This window comes from Rhinopithecus roxellana, chromosome 5 (genome assembly GCF_007565055.1).
Source record: "Rhinopithecus roxellana isolate Shanxi Qingling chromosome 5, ASM756505v1, whole genome shotgun sequence".
Lineage (NCBI taxonomy): Eukaryota > Metazoa > Chordata > Mammalia > Primates > Cercopithecidae > Rhinopithecus > Rhinopithecus roxellana.
This window is the reverse complement of record NC_044553.1, coordinates 86,928,865-86,946,688: the sequence shown is the minus strand read 5'-3', so window position 1 is coordinate 86,946,688 and position 17,824 is coordinate 86,928,865.

The window sequence follows — 17,824 nt, the reverse complement described above, 5'->3', positions numbered from 1 at the left end:
GGTGCAGTCTCTAAGTCATTTCCCACTGATCCAGGTAAGTGTTTTGAATGCCCTGGCAGCCTCTGATCGATTCAGCCTGGGTTCTGCCTTCTAGATCCATGGCGGCTCCTGGTTTTAATATGGCATTGGGCTCTTTTCCCTTGCATTCTGGATTCTGAATTCGGTAGACCAGCTGTGGCTCAAATACCAATGCCCCTTCTATGGTGGGCAGGAGGGGCACTGGGAGAGGTGAGAATGTGAGCTATTGAGGAGTGAAAAGTTTGCGGGAGTGCACACAAACACACACGGCCACTAAGCCCGGCACAGGACTTGCTGGAGCTCTCAAACAATTACCACATTTATTACCTTGGTGATTGCTCAGGCTAGAGAACACCAGACACTTGAAGTTTGTTTTCCTTTTCAATTGGAACTGACATTTCCCCACGATTGAATTACTTTGAAATCAAGAAATTGCAGCTCAGATAGTTCATAAATTTATTTCTGTTCCACCTTGTAGCATTTATTACAAAGACTGATCAGCCAAAGAATATGGGCTTTCTGCTTTTTATTTCCTGTTTTATTGCAGTAACCTTTGAAGAGAGGGTGGTATGGCTCGCAGGGTGGAGGTGGCTCGCAGGTGGCAGGTAGGAGAGCAGCCCAGCAGAGAATGGGGTCCTCTGGCTCTCATGGACTCTGTCTGCTGCCTCCTCCACCCAACGCCCCAGAGGAAGGGCCTGGGAAAAGATATCCAGTGTTCTGGGGGAGAAAGGTGCCTAGGGGGATGGGCAGAGAGGCACTGGAAACCCCCCACCTTGTCTCATAGAAACCCAGAATTAGAGTGGGACAGCCATTCTTTCCTCTACCCATCTTTGGGGATAGGTTAGAAAAGGCCCTTGGTCAGAGGGAAGAGATTACAAACTCAGGGGTTCCAGAGAGGAGTTCTGGGACTTTTGGGGTCCAAAGGTCATCAGTCATTTTTGGATGTGTGTGAAAGAGAAAGAGAAAGGCCTTGTTATCAAAACATTTACTAACTAGTGGCAGACTCTGCAAAAGAGACTGAGGGCACAATGAACTGTCTGTCCTCCAGAAGCTCCCAGTCTTGCAGGGCCACTGAGCCTAAAGCCAGGATAGGGAGAGCCCAGGAGCTATGAGAGCCTTGGGGAGGGCTTCCTGGAGGAAGTGCAGTCTAAGCTGGCGTCTGCTTGGAAAGGCCCTTTGATGTAAGACAATTATTGTCTTTTACGTTGTTAGACCCAGATTACTGAACAGGAGAGGTGGCAGGGGTTCAGGGCAGAAGCCCATCCCAAGATGACCACTGTACATTTGACAGTTTGGCAGGGTGGTTAAGAGTCCTCCTGGGCTGATATCCTGGTTCTATCATTTGCTAGCTCTGTGACCTTAACCTTTTGTGTCTCAGTATCTTTATTTGTAAAAAGGGGCACAAATGGCTTACCTTATAGAGCTGCTGGGGGAATGAATGAGAAAGTCCGCGTCAAGGCTCCGGATGGTGCTGGCCACCAGAAGCGCTTGGTAAAGGCCAGCTCTGCTAATTTGGCAGCACCTGACTCTATGTGTGTCTTTCAGAGGGAACGAGGAAAGTACAGAACACACGAAGCCTACACCTTTGTTCTTGGAGCCCTGTCCACACAGGATAGATAGATGGCTGACCCAACCACAGTCAGCCCGAGATTTAACAGACAACTTATTTTAAATGAGGAAAGGAGAGCAAAGTTTTTCCTCATCTGTCATATGTCCTTTTTAGGGTTTAAATAACAGTTATAATCTCCACTTGTTTCTTTGTCAAATAAATGCCTAGAAGCACAGCCTACCTTTTATAACTGGGAGAATAAAATCTCAAACTGGTTAAATAACTTGTCCCACATTGAGATTATTAAAGAGTAGGAGTCTGAACTCTGCTCTTCTAAAGCACAAGCCCAGGCCTCCTAATGAATCACATTATTCCCTGTCATCTGCTACCCAACAAGATCTGCTTCCTACCATTACCGAGCTGGTCATACAAGGTGGAATGATTTCATTGGAGCAAGCCATGCTCAGAAACAGAAAATGTTGCCTCAGGTGCTTTCTTGAATGTTAGATTTTAATATAAAAGCCAGCTCTATCCATAATGGGCAAATCCTCAGCGACTGATTCTCTTAGGTTTCCCTGACAGCAGAGAACAGAGGCTGAGAAGCAAGCGAGCTCTGAAGGGTCAGCAGAAGGCGAAACGGGGTACCAGGTGACTTTTATCCCTGTGAGTGGGAACTTGACTTCGCATTGACACCCTGCTCAGCTGTTCATCCAAAAGGAAATTGTGGTTTACAATGACAGAAAATCAGTAGCTGGAATTATTAATAATAGCAAAACAAAAAGCACTGTTTGTGCAGCAAGTGATTTGTGGTAATGTTTTCTAATTGATAGTCATTTCTATTATTTAAATACTAATTAATTCATTTCATGTACTAAGCAGTGCATTGACTTTACTTACAGTATTATGGCAGCCCTCCTAGCTTAAAATCGTTCCTTATTGTTTTCTTTAGGTAATTAAAATGCACTGCTCCCATGTTCTATTTGTGGCTGCTTATAGGATTGCACCCGCTGAGAGAGCACTGTGGGCAGTTTATACAAAAGCAACTGATATAAGCTCTGGTCCTTTCAGCCTGATGCTTTTCTCACCAGTAGGATTCCCGGGATATCCCTTGGTAATTTGTCCCCACAGTCTCCCTACTGTTCATTTGGCGCTTCTACAACATGAGAAGAATGTGAAGTCTTTGAGTGCAGCTACCATTTTACAGCAATGACCTGGGAGGTTCTGGCTTTTCTGCAGATGGGTTTTCTGGGCCAGTCCTTTTCCCCTGCAGGACTGTGGGTCTCCTGTCTAGGGCTATGAAATGAGGGGGATGGAAGTGGTCATCCTTAAGAGTTCTTGACGCTCTAAATTTGAATGAGATAGTGGAATCAGTGAATATGTTTTCTTGCAGGTGCATTGAAGGTTCTGACTGCTGAAAACAGAAAATACGAAAAGATTAATGGGCCTGTTACCAGAGGATTCACTGCCGACAGACATGAGCTGCCTGTTCCCATTTAGTATCTCTGCATCTTCCTGAAGGCTGAGTTTTATTATTTGACTCCTCATATCCCTTTAAACAATAGGCTGTACATAAAATAAAATCTACTGAATCTCAGCTGAGGCTCTAGCATGATGCTTTCTGAGATATTTCAGAATATTTTTCCAAGTTTATTTACAAGATAAGTATTTATATTCCATTTATTGGACATATTCATTCGTTTTTGTTTTTGTCTCAGGAAGACAAGAGAAGGCATTTAAAAGCTGTGAGTCTCACCTTACAAGGTCAGAACTGAAAGTTCTGTGTAGAAAAAATTAAAGTCCAGGATTCAAATATGTTATATTGCTATTGCTGACTTATGACTGTGCCATGTCAGATGGTTTCAGCAACCTTGAGAGATTAAGACCATGGATTCGTGTTCCATGTAATTTCATGAGTTTTGTTCTGTCCCATGGCTTCAGATCATGGTCCTAGCTCTAACCAGCTGTCTTGTAAATGTATGTCATGTGTTTTAAGAAGCATTTGCTCTGACCTGAAGCTTGGTGTTGAGTTCTTGTACCTGTGAATGGACCTTCTTCTCCATCTTGGGCCTATCAATGCTGAGCATGTTCTTGAACCATAGCTGGAAAGGCTAAGTCCCTTGGCACAAGACGTCTTGTCTACCTGGTTGAACCCTGACTGTCAGATGGTATGCCTAAGCTCAATGACTTTCCATCATCTTACTGAGCAGGTGTAATGTCAGGCCCTAAACCTTCCCCCAAACTTATTTGCACAGCATTGAATAAGATGTTATGAGCCTGGCCAGCCTATCCTCAGCTACAGCCATGGACAGCATCTCCTGGAATGTTTGGCACCATTTGGAAGAGGTCAAATATCCATATAGATATGGATACATTTCAAATCCAAAAATTGTCAGGGAACCAAAGAGCTACCCAAAAGATGGACTTTGAACTTTCCCTCTGCTGGAATTCATTGAGAAATAATACAGATGAAAACAAGTAGGCTTTTTTATTTAAATACAAATAGTGAGGTGGGACATGTCCTAGATATTAAAATATACCAGTAAGCTGAAATAAGTAAGTATTGAGGTACAATCGTGAAAAATGGACAGATACACCAAGAAGAGATAACCTTGATATAGTCTTTGATATTTATAATTGATCTATAATAAAGGAGGAATTACAAAGTCAATAAATGGAGTTGAAAATTTTAGTATTTTAGGAAAAAAGAATTGACTTAGATATTCCTCCCAGAGTATTTTACAAAATGGTTTCCAAATGGATAAGATGGATATGAGAGTTATGTGTACAAAATGAAACTTAAAACATCACAAGGAATTGTAGAAGGATTTCTATCTAACCTCTACATGGTAAAGGACTTTTTTTTAACATAAAAACAATGGGGTAAGATCAAATAGATTTAACTAATAAAAATGTAAAACATCTGTATATTTTAAAAAATCAATATTTATCTTCAAAGACAAACAATGAAAGAAATGGTTATCAAGGAGGGATTCTGAGAAGATAGAAATTACAGTGGCATAGTTCTTAAATCTCCCAGAATTCCAACATAAAACAGATGGAGCAATTAGACAGCCAAAATCTATAAAATCCATGGACAACATTTACAAGGTTAAGTGACAAAGTATTCTCACAAACCCTAAAACACAAGCAGATGGGGCAAACCACCAGCAGCTTCAAGATCTTCAAGGTGTCAGTGTATGTGCCAGAAGAAGCTGAGAGAGGAAGGGGTAATCTGACAGATTCGAGAATAGGCCAACCCCAAAACTGGGAAGCAAAGCAGGGTCTCATGAGAATAGCAGTTGAACCTAGGAGGGATTTTACCCAATTGTATTAGTCAGGGTTCTCCAGAGAAACAGAATCAATAGGATGGACGGGTGGATAGATAGATAGATAGATAGATAGATAGATAGATAGATAGATAGATAGGAGATTTATTATGGCAATCAGCTCACATGATTATTATGGCTCAGAAGTTCCATAATACGTGGTCTGCAAGCTTTAGGCCCAGGGGAGATGATGTTGAAACTCCCAGTCCAACACCAGAGGCCTAATAACTGGGGAGGCTGCTGGTGCAAGTCCCAGAATCTAAAGGCCCAAGGACCAGGAGCTCTGAGGGCAGCAGATCACAATGTCCCAGCTCAAGAAGAGAGAGAGAATTGTCCCTTTCTTCACTTTTTTGTTCTATCAAGTGGAGCCTCAATGGAGGCTCACCCCCATTGGTGAGGGCAGATCTTTCTTCAGACTAATGATTAGAATGTGAATCTTTTCCAGAAACACCCTCATAGACACACTTAGAAATAATGTTTCACCAGCTATCTGGGCATCCCTTAATCTAGTCAAGTTGACACATAAAGTTACCCATCACACCATTCCAGTCATAGTGAGTGCAGGGAGGTTTGTAAGGAGTTCTGGAGAGACCAGAGCAGTCTTTACCTTGCCAGCTCTTGAAAGGAGCAGTCAGGGCTCCCCCTGGGAGGGTTCTCAGTAATCATAGAGGTGGTGGTGGTTTTTGCATTGTTATTCTGAGGCTGTTGTGTGTATAAAATGGGATAATGCAAATTAATACTTTATTGAATAGTCTATTGTTTCCTGTGTCCTTGACAACCAGGATTTTGGGTATAGAAGAAAGGAAGTACCGATGTCCTATAGATTAAGTAAAAATCTTATAGTACTGAAATTAAACTGGAAAGTCCATATGAATTCATGAGGGGTGTGTGTGTACTCAGTTCTGCCAGAATATAACATACGCGTTCCTAAAAAAAAAATCACTTCATTGTGCAAAAAAATCACAAGATTAAAAACCACTGGGTTTATGGTCAAAATGTGGGTAAAGGCACAGCACTCAAAAACTTCAGTGACAAATTTTTAAAAGGATATAAATCTAGCAAAAATGACATAGCAGTTATATACATGGTTAAAAATAGGTAAATACTATAATAAATATGGTACCTCACATTGAAGAAGACCTGAAGTTTGCTTGTGGAACTGGGCATTGGAAGGATTGCAGCACGTTCAGCTATCATGAAGGGGTGGAAGAAACTTATCTGAAACCGGATGGAAAGTTGTCACATTAGATGTGGATGAATGTGGCTCAGTGTCCTCTGTTGGGCATTGACGCTGAACATCAGAGTTATCTGACCTTCTGTAGCCTTAAATCCTGGGTCATGTTTTTCTGCCTTTGAGAGAGAGGCTCTTTGAGGAATGCATTTGTAATAGATAACCTGTTTCATCAAAATTGAAAATTTTATCTCTTCTGTAGCTTTATTCAGTTAATTTCTGAGTAATTCCTAGACGTTCCTTTCCTGCTTTTTCATGTGCACTTGCAACTTTGCCCCTCAGTTGAAAATTCTGGAAATTAGAGTGGTGTTTGAAACCACCAAACCCACTACTCACAGCAGTAAAAGGTGCCGCATCTACTAGATCTGGCAATTTCTGTTTAAGGTGTTTACAGAGAGATGGTGTATAGATTGTGCTTCTCTTTGATTTTGAAAAAGACTATTCTTGTTTTTTATTATTTTATGTATTCTTACATGGTTTTGTTCAGCTTGGTGTGGTTTTCTGCATTCGTTGATTATTTCTTCTGTATAAAATAGCCAAACACAAAATTTGTGTAATGCTCCACTTGTTCCCTAACATACCAATCGTGATTGAACAAATTAGTGTTTTGAAAATAAGCGTTATTGCAGAATGGCTGGGGGTAGATTTCCCCCAGCTCCTTTAGCTCTGTCCAATGGAAAGGACTTAAAAGAATGACTAACCTCGCAGTGGAGTAGCAATGAGCATCCGTAGCACGATGATTAAGGTCTCAAAATACTATATCCCATTAAAAGAAATTAGGGTTCTTAAAGAAATGGCTGGTTTCAGTCTGGGACAGGGGATGGGTCTGGAACGTCTTGTTATTCCAGATAGCAGGGAAGCTATCAAAGACTACTAGGGTCATGTCAAAAGGACTCAGGAGCCAATTGAAGGAGCTCTCGCTGCCAAAGATGAGACATTTGTATCTCAAAAAGAAATTTTCAATTGTATATACACATTTAATCCATCTAATGTGTTTAAATCCATGAGTTCCTAATGATATTTGAAAACCAAAACAAACTGGTTGCTTTGGGAGGATAAAAAGCACCTACTTATTATCTTGAAAACGGATAAATAAAGGCAAAGAATCAAGCATCTATCCTGTCTTTCTTTTGTGAACTGTACCACTGGGTAACCAAATCAGAGAGGAGAGAAAACATCTCTTTGTGGAAGTATTCCAACTAATACATGAAAAAGGGAATTAGAACATTCCCATTTTGCAACCCCCAGTGAATTAATGGATCTAGGCACTGAACTTCAACAGCTGCTAACATCACAAAAGGGAGACATGCAGACGGTATTTGCCTCCTAACAAAAAACACAACACCATCTATAATCTTGCCAAGGGGATCAGACTTAAGTCTAATCAAGCCTTTGGATCCAGCTACCAATTTGCAGAAAAGACAGAGCTCAGAAGAACATATTGAACTGTTTTCTTAAATAAAAAATCAGCAAAATCCAGACTGTGGGAAACTACCTTAAACAAAAGAAAACAAAAACAATCTGTAAGAATAAGATAAAGTCTAGGTGGAACTTCTAAGCTAAAAATATTTAAAAGACATAGCAAATTTTTAAAAATAGGCAAAGCTAAATGACAGTGCCTTAGGGATGTACTTTTTGTGAGAAAGCTATAAAGAAATGCAAGGAAGTGATTGCTATAAGAATCGGGGTAGTCAGTAATTAAGTTAAACTAGAGAAAATTACAGAAACTCTATTTCTTTACAATTGTGTGTGTGGATTGAAAGTCATGCTCACTACATGCCTATTGAGCCATGCTTTTCCTGATCTGCCTTCTTTTAGGACAACGCCTAGGTTTGCATCTCTAGCCCAATGTGTAGCGCATGCATTAGAAACCACAGGGCCTCACACCACGCAGCGTTTCACCTGTGCTGAATAGTTTGCTACTGGGCTAACCCTTTGCCATCCTCCTGCGGGCTAAGGCAGTTCCCTGGTATGAGCAGAGCAGCCACTTTATTCCTAGATCTCCTCTCTACGGTTATGAGAAGATTCAGTGTTTGCTTTTCTTCCCCTTACATCCAGAAAAACAAAAACCAAAAAACAACAAAAAACAAAAAAACAAAAAACAAAAAAACACAAACGCTGGGCCTGCCCAAGATTTTTCCTCACTATCCCTGCAAGAGCCCAGGAGTCCTATCTGGCTGTTTCATGACAAGCCAATTAGGTAAAGATTGTTAATCAGAGTAATGAGGGGAGAAGGGACTGCAGGAAGGGAAGGAGGAGAGGAGTGTGGCAGAGGCAGCTGCAGAAGACAGGACTACCCCTCCCGCTCTGCTCTGATGTTTTATTCAGGCTGTTTGCAAATGAGCCAGTGGAAACAGCATTAACAATAAATGAGATGCATTAGACTGAGAAGGGGCTGGGGAGGGAGATTTGAGGGCCGTTCCTTGCCAGCCAGACTCACAGGCTCCCTATTGGGTCGACAAAGGTGAGTCTTTCTCAGGCAGCCTTACCTGCTGGTCCACCTGTACTCTGGCTTTCTGAAAAGGTTTATGTCCCATTTAGCAAATAATACTAAGAAGCTCAGAGGGTTTTCTAGCAAGTGAGAGCCAGCCTGAAAGGCCTGTCCAACATACCAATACCCGATGGCTGGAAAATTTTCCTCCCAGCCTCACTCATCACTGAGGTGGTCGCAACTCAAATGACCCGTGAGGTAGTTTTAGGTCCTCCACTTTATTAAAATAATGAATACTTGATTTATGCTTTATAATTAAGCAAGCACTTTCCATCATAAAACATTTCTCACAATAACCCTGTCAAGGAGAGGGAGTGACCCATTTTATAAATAAACTGAGCAAGGTTATCCAGGGTCTGAAAGTCCTCACTTTCAGAATTCCGTTCATTTTTTCCTTTTGGACAATTTCCATGAGATCAAATCCTCCCCCAACCTACCCATTTACCCAGACTTGTATAGCTCCTTCTTTTCATTCAACAAAAATGTAGCAAATATCATAGGGGCTGAGCTAGGCCTCCGGAGCATAGGAAATCCCAGTGGCCAAAACATCCAGTTTGATTCTATAGGCTATGAAGCTGCCAGTTTTCCTCCGATGTGGATTCTGATTCTACTACAATTGGTGCTTCCCAATTTAAAAATGATGGCAGTCATCATTCACAAAGCACATACTAAGGGCTAAGCTCTGCGGTAAACAACCTACAAATGCGATTTCACTTAAGCCTTTGAGTCTATGTCCCTTAACACCAGACAGAGCTCGTGGTCGGAAACCATATGCTGCCAACACAACACTTTTTCCTTGTTTTTTTCTTGAGATGGAGTTTCAGTCTTGTCCTCCGGACTGGAGTGTAGTGGCGCAATCTCGGCTCACTGCAACCTCTGCCTCCGGGGTTCAAGGGATTCTCTTGCCTCAGCCTCCCTAGTAGCTGGGATTACAGGCACCTGCCGCCATGCCTGGCTAATTTCTTTTGTATTTTTAGTAGAGATGGGGTTTTACCAGGTTGGCCAGGCTGGTCTGAAACTCCCTACCTCAGGTGATCCACCCTCCTCAGCCTCCCAAAGTGCTGGGATTACAGGTGTGAGCCACTGCGCCCGGCCTACACTTTTTATAATAAAGGGAGCAAGCTTTCCTTTTCCCCATTGAATCCCACTCTTTCACAGCCTTAGTGAAACTACTCCCGGGAGTGGGACATATTCCAGTTGTCTGACTTGGCAGCATGATTCCTCCAGGGCAGCTCTTCCACTGTATTTCTTCTTCACACCCATCAGCATCATGGGCAAGGGTCTCTCCAGCAAACGGTGGTTAAAGAAGGCCAAGTTTCCTTTCGTAGCTTAGCAAAATAAACCTCCAGCACATAAATGTTGGATTCCTGTTGGTCAGGCCAATGAGACCGAGGAAGACAGAGTGATATTCCCTGGCACCCGTCTCTCTCGAAGTTCTCCCCAAATATCCCCAATATCCCAGGAAGGCATAAAGGAAGGAAAAGATGTCTATCAGAGAGAAGCAGAGCTCCAGAAGACAACTGTTTACCTAGCGTTGCTTTTCAGTGTAGGGACCTCAGTGTGGCAGCAGCATCCTCATCACCGTTGGAGTTTGAGAGGCACTGAGTTAGAATACATGGGGAGAGAGTACAGTGTCATGCTGTGGTTCTCAAGGTATGGGCCCCAGAGACCAGCAGCATCAGCGTTACTAGGGCACTTTGAAAAGGCAAATTTTTGAGCCCCACCCCAGGCCAACTGAATCAGAAGTTCTAGGGGTGGGCCCTCACCATCTGTGTTTAATAAGCCCTCCAGCTGATTCTGATGCATGCTAAAGTATGAAAAGCCCTGGTATAAACAATTACTTTTCCAAGCCTTGGCTCCCCTACTTCCAACTCATCCCTTAGGCTGCAATCTTGGCTGACATTTGGGGGAATGGAAGGAAGGCCTTGTATGCTTGGTTTTCCCCCTTCCATTTGATTTCCCTGGGGACGGTTCTTAAAACTCAAGCTTCTGAACAAAAAGTCTCTCTTGCTTGTAATTTAATCCTTCATTTGCATTGCCAACAATTAATGGGAAGAAAGAAGTTCCAGGAGACCAACTGGCTTTTAAGTACTGTATTGTATATGATCAGAAGCAGGCCTGGGAATGGAAGACTCAGGTTTCCCAGCCCAAGAATAAACAAGGGCATGAAGCCACGAGGAAGCGGGGCTTTGGTGGGGCTCTCCCAGGTCACAGGCTGGGGGTGTGGGTGGGCATGTACACAACACTGGCACAAGATGGAGCCCAAAGGGGAGAATCTACACAGACAGAAGAGGCAAGAACATGTGGATACCCTCCTACTCTGCAAAATCAGAGAATTGTCAGCTGTCAGACAACAACACAGTCCACCTCCCACTCTGATCAGTACCACGCCTACATCTCTCCAGACTGAGAACCTGCATTTCTTCAGTCTGTGGTGGCGCCCTCATCACCCACTGATATTAAAAGAAAGAGCACAATAGTGTCCATCTATTCATTCAACAAGTCTTTGCTGAGATAGGCCTAGATGCCAGACCCAATGGCAGGTGCACAAAGACACAACTCCCAACTTCAAGGAGTGTACATTCTAGTGGAGGAAACAACCCTCAATTTTTAAAGTACGTAGTCATCACAACACGTGACCATGTTGGGGGCGTGTGTGACAGGGAACCTGGCTTAGTCTCAGGTTAGGGAAGGCTCCTTTAAGGAAGGAGATTGTTGGAGTTTGGATTCTGAAGAATGCATAGGAATTAACTAGGCAAAGGCAAGCGTAGATGGTGGTAAGGAGAGCATCACAGGCAAAGGAAAAGGACATGAGCTGAGACAGAGCATGGCAAGTTTAAGGATCAGAGAAAAGCACCATAAAGAGACTCAGGCCATGACAGAGGGTGGTGACATCGGATGGGCACAGAAGTGGTGGGCAGGACTAGGCCGCAGGTTTATAAAGCTTTGAGTCTTTATCCTAAAAGTGATGGGGAGCCTTCAAAGGATTTTAAGTAGGAGAGTATCCGGGACAGATTTCCATGTTGTAAAGCTTACTCTGGCTGTGCCACGGAGAGGGAAGTGCTGATTTAGGAGTATGGAGCAACTGTGAAGCTGTTGCAGTTGTCCAGGGGCCTGGGACCAAGTGCTGGTGGTAGAGGTGAGCAGACGAGTACAGATTAAGGAGAGACTTGGATGACATCCTTAGGCTTTGGATATGGATTGGACATTGGTAAGGCGTCCAAGGAATCTGTTAGTCACGAGGCTGGGCTGAAAATGGGGTGAGAGCTAGACAGGAAGAGAGGCAGTCATTTAGCTACAGATGTAGAAGAGATGCACCCAGAAAGGACACATGATGAAAACTAGGACAGTCTGTAGGGAATAAGACTCACTTAGCAGTTAATTAAAGTAGGTGTCCAAACAGCTCTCAGTTATTTGGGTTATCCAATGTGTTAATTAGGGTCCTGTTGCTCCTATTGCAATCTCTGGGCTTTGTTCATTTACATCTTCACCAGTAGGTGGAAGGAGAAGGGAAGGGGGATTTGGGGGACCCAGTTTACTTATTCATGTATGCCTTGTGGAGAGATGAAAACTAAGTGGCCTCATTTACTTGGAATGCCAGCTTATTGCACTATTTAGCTTATAGAACAACAATCCTGTCCCTGAAGACGAGGGCTGCATATAAATGCAATTTACGTATCCAGCAACTTTCTGCAACCATCCCTTAATGAATTAGTTAAACCTCCAGGCATCCAAATTGGTTCGTATGATCTTTTCATCTTCCAGGTTGTTTGCCTTTAAAGTTTAGAACTGGATTGAAGAGTATTTATAGCAACAGGACATTTTTGTGAGCCTGAGGAAAGGGGTCTTTGATAAATCAACACTAGAGAATTGCAGAAAAGGAATACAGCCAGTGGAGGCTTTCAGGCAGGTTTGCAATGACTCCTTGGCCGTCTCTTGGAAAGGTGCGAGGGCAGCAGCCACCCTAGGCTTGGAGACTGTGTGGAAAAGAGAATCCAAAACTATAATAAAATTTTAATTGTATGTTTGATCTGTTTCAGGATGAAGAATTAAGACAGATTTAGTTTTCTGTTTTCTTCAGGGTTAGGGCAAGAATCAAACAGTACACTCAGAAGAGAAGATTGAAGAGAAATGAATGAAGGGACTATTTCTAAGGGTGTGAGCAGGGAAAAGGGAAGCCAGTGAGGGACAGTGAAGCACAAACTATCCAGAAACCACCAACACCCCAAGGCATGAAATGAAAAGAGGAGAGAGTGGGTAGTTGTTTGTCCAAGTGTAGCAGGAGGCTGCCTTGAATCTGCAGAAGAAGGGATCCACTGCCAACTACAGTTCAACCAGGAGAGATCCTGGGAGGGAAATGCCCAGACCTCTCCACAGGTGCCTGCCATTGGTCCACCCAAAGCAGAAACTGAGGAGCCAGGGGCCCATTGACTCACCCCACAGGCAGCCTCCCAGGCACAGAGTAAGGCCAGAGAAAGGTACGAAGTGGACACAGGAAGGCAAGCAGAGAAAAACCAGCACATGGGTGGGCCAAGAGACTGGTTCAGATTTGCAAATCTAGGCAGATTAATATATTTATGTGGGTCTGTGAGTTTCACTGCCAAGGCTGTCCTGGTTTCATAACGATACAGCATAGTGCACATTGATAGTATTAAACAAACCAACAGAAGACAGAACTGCTAGCCCGGGATGTGCCTGGGGTGAGGTGGGGAGGGAACTGTGCTGAACAGAGCTGTCTGTTGTTTCCTTGGTTTCCCCTCTGAAGTCAGCTGTGCCTCTGGCCACGGGAATCTTTTGTTCTTTCTCCTCTCCTCACTCCCCCACCAAAGGAGACAGGGCTTGAATTATTGATGAAATCAAAAGAATAAGCTTGGGGATTGCATGTTTCCATCTTGCCTGTTGTTTGTCTGGTAAATAATGTGTTCTCTGTAAAACCTAAGCTTTTATCTCAGGTGTGCTGACCAGACTGAAGCTGGACTCGAAGCTTCCCTTGGAGAAAGCCGGCTATGATCCTGGCTCACTCCAGTCTTCTCTCCTCATATGCAGACAAAACACAGGGTCCACCAGGACACTGTCCCCGTGGCCCTGTTTTATTTCCCACTGTGGAACACATGCAGAAACAGACTTTGCTCCTGGTCTTTTCTGTGACCAGATACATGCTCCCCTCCCCAAGACCTGCTAATTTCAGAGCAGTTACCTGTTCCCTTTGGTGAGGCAGGGAACCCCTCAGGGTCCCAGTAGAGGAAGACCCGCACAGACACTGCCCTCTGCTGGAAACTATTGGGACTGCTCCATCCTCCCTGAGGGCTCCTGCCGGGTTCCAGAGGAAGGGACTTTCACTCCTACCTGGTTGCAGATACAACTGCAACATAGATAGGGACTGACTTACCCAGAAAGCTTCTCTCATTAATGACTTAGATGTAAAAAAAATTAAAGTATGATGTGGGAGGATTTTTTATGATTTGATATGGAAAAAGATTTCTAAATGATACAAAAACCAAAACACACAGAAAAACTGATAAATTTGACTATACCAAAAACAAAACTTTTGTGTGACAGAAGACAACATGAGCAAAATGAAAAGACAAAAGGAGAAAATACTTGTAACAAAGGATAAGTATCTAGATTATATAAAGAACCTCTACAGATTGAGAAGAAAACAAGCAAACAAAAATCCAACAGAAAAATATTCTAAAGATATAAAATTGTAATTCACAGAAAAGAAAATGTAAGTGGCCCATAAGTGCATGACAATAATGCTCTGTTTTACCAGTAATCAGGAAAATAGAAATTCAAACATCAAAGAGAGATCTCTTTTATTTACCTGCTAAATTAGAAAAAATTAAAAGGGGCATGGGAGAAATGATATTCTCCACTCTCTAGGTAGGATCATAAGCTGGTATAATCACTTTGCAGAGACATTTGGCAATATCTATTAAAATGCAAAATATTCATACTCTGTTCCAGTGATTCCACTTCTCCATATCTACCCCAGAGAAACACTTATCCATGTGCCCAGAAGGTTGGTCTCAGCAAGTTTGTGGCAGCTTTGTTTGCAAAATATCAAATGTTAAGTGCAGAAATAACTGAACTGAGTGTAAAAATTGGATTGGTTAAATAAACTATGGTTCATTCATCACACACACACGTGTGTGTGTGTGTATACATATATATATACACAGCAGTGTTTTAAAATATATATGCTACATGTACTGACATGGAAAGATCCCCAAGACCTATTGTTGAGTGAACAAAAATCAAGCTGCAGACTGACACCCACTACGATAACTTATATATAAAACACCCAGGCATATTAAACAATATTTTGTCTATGGGTATAGATACTATGGGTCTTTAAAGCATGGCAAAATGCACAGGACATGTAACACTGATACCAAGAGTTACCTCAGGGGCAGAGATGAGGATTGGAGCTGGTGGTCAAAGGAGATTTCAGCCTTATCTGTAATTTGTTTTTTTTTTTTTAGTAAAAAGAATGTGTTAATGTATTATATGTGCAATTAAAATTAATAGAAGCTATTCTTATATTAAAAAGGAGAAAAATTTTTCTTCCTCCTTATTAAAGCATTTGGAACAGCCAGGAATCATTGAGCTATAAGTAAAATGCTGCCTTAGGTGATTTGTCAGGGGACCTGCTAAGTAGAGGGCAATGTGGTTGTCATGGAGACAGCTTCTTCAATACAAAGCATCCTGTGCATCTATCTACACATGTCGGATATGTAACCATATCCCGTTCAATGTCATACTTTTAAATCTCGGTTCACAAATTCAACAGTAATAACGTCTAACACAATGAGAGCAGTCAGTATTAAAATTGAATATCTCATTTAAACCTTTACTCTTTCTCTCTCCCCACCCCACCCCCAGATGAGTTTACTTAGATTTAGAGATGTTAAATAGCCTGTCCAAAGTCAGTTGACTAATATGCGGTAGAATTTTTCCTACCCCAGAGGCCATTCTTTCAACCATTTAAACTATATTACGAAGTGATTAACATCTTTGTCAACTTCAGCCAGGTAAGGGAGGCTGAGGCAGGAGGATTGTTTGTGGTCAGGAGTTGGAGACCAGCCTAAGCAACATAGTGGAAACTCCATCTCTAAAAGAAAGAAAGAAATGTCAGTTTACTGTCAACAGCTGTTGTGGGTTTCCCTGCCTCACATGCCTCTTTGCCGCATTGCTCTGAATCAAAACAGCAACTGGTTCATTCTGGGAGAAAAATCTACCATAAGAAGAGGTGTTATTTGGGTCCCAGTATAACCAAGAAGCTCAAAGACAAATACTCATCAAAGGAACAACTAAGAATTTAGGAATCATCCTCAACCAGAAGACTAGTTCAAATACATTAAAAATAAAGTTTAGGAACAAAACTAATCAATAATAGCAAAGGTGAAAGTTCGATAATAATGCACATCTTGCAAGGTTCTCATAGGATACAATTTGCTCCATTTTCCAAATTCTGCAACTTTCTTATATCAACACGAAATGCATTCCAGTGATGCAGGCTTATTCTCAATGCTGAACCATTCCTGCCAGGCAAAAACAATGCAACTGAGTGACATCAGATATTACAAAGATAGGTCCCTGGCAAAGACCCTCCAGCAGGGCTCTTGGGTTCCCTCTGAAGCAAAGAAAGGCAAGCCTCTGCTTGCTGGGGAAGAGGGCTTTCAAGGGATGTTTCAAGAATAACTCATGAGTGGATAAGGGCACCAGGTTTACAATTGAGAGTTGTAATTTCCCACTTACAATGAATTTTTAAAAAATGAATTAATTCCAAAAAATGAATTAATTTCTGTTTGGTTTCTTAAGAACAGGTGTGTCTATGAATAATACATGGTGGGGCAGGCAACACATGGGTCTGAAGACCCAGAGCCTGAACACAAATGAGAACCAGACTGTGAAGATTAAAAGGTAGATTTTAAGGAGCATCACATAAGCGAGAAAAAACCTGGGAGAGTACAAAAACTACTCTGCAAACAATAAGCACACATCTAAGCCCCTGGCTATGTACACAAACACATCTCTTCTCAGCGGTAATTGAAAGTCACTAGGTTCCCATATGAGGAAGGGGGAGATAAATTAAAAAATGTAATCTAAAATAAAGACTAAAACATTAGGGTTTTAATGAATGATGTTTCAGGACAGAGAATTAAGGACATTTACATCTTCCTCTCTAGTTTGGAACTTGAACTTCTTAAACTCATTAGAGCCGGGCATGGTAGCTCGCGCCTGTAATCCCAGCACTCTGGGAGGCTGAGGTGGGTCGATCACCTGAGGTCAGGACGTCGAGACCAGCCTGGCCAACATGGGGAAACCCCGTCTCTACTAAAAATTTAAAAATTAGCCGGGCGTGGTGGCGGGTGCTGTAATCCCAACTACTCAGAAGACTGAGGCAGGAGAATTGCTTGAACCTGGGAGGCAGAGGTTGCAGTGACCTGAGATCTCGCCATTGCACTCCAGCCAGGGCAACAAGAGCGAAACTCCGTCTCCGCAATAATCATAATAAAAAAACTCATCAGGCACTGGCACAAGAGAAGCCATGGTCAGAGCTGCAGATGTGGGGTGGAGGGGCTGCAGAACTCCTGGGTCCCCTCCAGGATTTCACTCCCTGGCCTCCCAACAGCTCAGCTCTGCCTGGGTCTGCCCACCGAGGCTGAGAAGATGTTTTGTTTTCTCAGTTTGTTAAACATGAAATAATGTCATGGCATCGTATGGACTGGGGTATTAAATGTCAGCAAAACCCTTGCAATGTAGAATTTCTAACTGGCAGTGTCTCAGCCTAGAGCTGTTTGGGGGAAACAAGATGTTGTAAAATGTGTCTCTGGCTGGCCTCAAGAGCATAGAGAAGGATCTCCTACTTCTTGATTTGGTCCTTCTGTGACCTGTGGTGTCTCCAGATAAACAGGAAGCTACGAGGATCACGGAGACGACAGTAAGTAACATGCTGTTTGAAGGAGGGGCAACCTGAGATCTTGACAGCTTTACCATGCATGTCTGCACGCATGAGCACACACACACACACACAAATGCGTGTTTCTTTTCAGCTCTGATGGAGCAAAGAATTTTCACAGATAAAGGATTTGGATTTTTATCTTGTCCAGGTGCCTTTGGGTATTGTCTCAAGACAGGACAAGGTTTGGTCCCTTTAGCCTTGTCCCATATGGAAGTGTACACAAACAAAATATTGCTCCACT